Genomic DNA, 2,989 nt, shown 5'->3' with positions numbered 1-2,989 from the left:
TCACCTTACTTGTGACACTTACATTCATTTACTTCATTAAGTTCATTCCAATCTTATTCAGCTTCACCACATACAATACTTCCTCTCTCAAGATTTCCCTTCACAAACCTTCTACCCTTTTCCATTTTACATTCCGATTTTGTCCTGTTTTCCTGTTTCCCATCCTGAAAACAAACAGCCTCCCTTCAGGACAAAAGCAATGTCCTTTCCCTCAAAAATAATCTCCATATCGTCTACCTTTGTTTATACAGGGACGTATCCTGTTTTTCTTGTACCCAGTTGTTTTCCGTATTATTTTTGTAGTTTTAGTCACTTATTAGAATTATTAACGTTACAAAAAACGTTTATTTCTAGTGAAAACTAAAATGTAAGCACTGTGACTGTCCAATGAGCATTTAGATTGACAAAGAGAAAACTTAATAATTTCTAGAAATATATTCCTTAATACCACAAAAAATCGTAATGCTCCACAGGACGTGTGTGTCGCAGTCACAAGGCCCACGTGTCTGCTCATCAAATACCGAATATTCACTAGATCAGAGGCTGGACCAGGAAAGGCTTATTCACCGAAATGCCGCCACAGGGAGGAGGGGGCTCCCCAGGTTCCTCAAATCCATCTCAGGGCGCCTTCAGCCCAGGTGTGTTTTCACAAGGGGGGAGGGGGCGGGAAAGAGGGGGGCTGAAGAGGAGCCCAAGTCTCCACACCTCTGTCGGGTTGGACCCCAAGTTCAGGCCGAGCCCCTCCATCCATCGCGTCTCCACAGGAAGAGCCGTCAGCCTGGGGGAGACGCAGGCTGGGGTTCAGGGGCAGCTCCCCGCGACATGCGCACTCACAGCCCAAACCCCTCTCGTCCTCACAACAGGAAGAAACACCAGACAAACCCGAGTCAGTCTCCGCCCCTCCCGACCCCACAGCGACACTAAACACGACACACCCGGATCGTCCACCCCGCGCCGTCCTCCGTGGGGCCTCTGAAGACCGACAGGCGCACCCCACCCTCAGCCGGCCTCGCGGGCGGGTCTCCTCACCGTTTCCTCCCGTGTCGGTCCCACGGCGCCACCCGGGCTCCTGAGGGACACGGGCGGCCTCAGCACTCGGCACCCCCGAAGCCGGAAGCGCCTCTCTCGGGCCTCCTGAGAGGGCTCAGCAGAGTCGTCGCTCCTCAGGAGCCAACTCCACGGACAGAACGCACGTGCACTACGTGGGGTCACGCTGAGGCACGTGACTGGGACGTGGGGGTCACGCAGGGGTTCACGTGGGGGTCACGCAGGCTGGAGACCGGCAGCGCAGTGCGGCAGCCCAGGTGGAGTCCGGGAGACCCGAGTCTGCACTGATTGGCCANAGATGAAGCAGAGGATTGGATCAGTGATTTAGAAGACAAAGTAGCAGAAATCACCCAGTTGAAACAACAAAGAGAAAAAAGAATAAAAAACAATGAAAATAGTTTAAGAGACCTGTGGGACAACATCAAGCGCAACAACATTCACATCATAGGAATACCAGAAGGAGAAGAGAAGAAGCAAGTGATTGAGAATGTATTTGAAGAAATAATGACTGAGAACTTCCCTACCCTGGTGAAGGAAATCAACATACAAGCCCAGGAAGTACAGAGTTCCAAACAAGCTAAACCCAAATAGGTCCACACCAAGACGCACCATAGTAAAAATGGCAAAGGTTAAAGACAAAGACAGGATCCTAAAAACAGCAAGACAAAGACAGCAGATTACATACAAAGAAACTCCTATAAGACTAACAGCTGACTTTTCTACAAAAACTCTGCAGGCCAGAAGGGAGTGGCAGGAAACATTCAAAGTGATGCAAAATAACAGCCTACAATAAAGATTGCTCTACCCAGCATGGCTATCACTTAAAATTGAAGGAGAGGTACAGTTTCTCAGAAAAGAATAAGCTTAAGGAATTCATTACCACCAAACCAGCATTGCAGGAAATGTTAAAAAGAAGAAAGGGGAAACAACCTAACCAAGGAAGACCAGAAACACAAAATGGCAATAAATATGGACCTATCAATAATCACTTTATATGTGAATGGCGTAAATGGTCCCATCAAAAGACAACAGTGTCTGAATGGATAAGAAAACAGGACCCATGCATGTGCTGTTTACAAGAGATTCATCTCAGCTCAAAAGATACACACACATACTGAAAGTAAAGGGATAGAATAAGATATTTCACACAAATGGAAATGAGAAAAAAGTCACAGAAGCAATACTTATTTCAGACACAATAGATTTTAAAATGAAGACTACAATAAAAGACAAAGAAGGGCACTACATACTAATAAAGGGATCGATTCAACAAGAGGACATAACCCTAGTAAACATCTATGCACCCAACATAGGAGCCCCTAAATATATAAAACAGATTTTCACAGACATAAAGCCAGAGATCAATAGTAACACTATCGTAGTAGAGGACTTCAACACCCCATTGTCACCAATGGACAGAGATCCTCCAGACAGAAAATCAGTGTGGAAACAGTGGCCTTAAATGACACTTTAGACCACCTGGATTTAGTCGATATTTGTAGAGCATTTCACCCCAAAGCAACATAATATACATCCTTCTCATGTGCACATGAAACATTTTCCAAGATAGACCACTTGTTAGGCCACAAAACAAGTGTCAATAAATTTAAGAAGACTGAAATTATATCAAGTGTCTTCTCCGACCACAAAGCTATGAAACCAGAAACCAATTATAAGAAACCCGGAAAGCACACAAATACATGGAGGCTGAATTACATGCTACTAAATAGCGAGTGGGTCAGAAATGAGGTCACAGAGGAAATAAAAAGATACCTCGAGACAAAGGACAATGAAAACACAATGACCCAAAATCCATGGGATGCAAGGAAAGCAATCCTAATAGGGAAATTCATAGCAATGCAGGCCTATCTAAAGAAAAAAGAAAAATCTCAAATCAACAGACTATCTTTACAGCTAAGGGAACTGGGAAAAGAACAGCAAA

The sequence above is a fragment of the Hipposideros armiger genome, unplaced genomic scaffold (assembly GCF_001890085.2).
Source record: "Hipposideros armiger isolate ML-2016 unplaced genomic scaffold, ASM189008v1 scaffold_1821, whole genome shotgun sequence".
Taxonomy (NCBI): Eukaryota; Metazoa; Chordata; class Mammalia; order Chiroptera; family Hipposideridae; genus Hipposideros; species Hipposideros armiger.
This window is presented reverse-complemented; position numbering follows the sequence as displayed.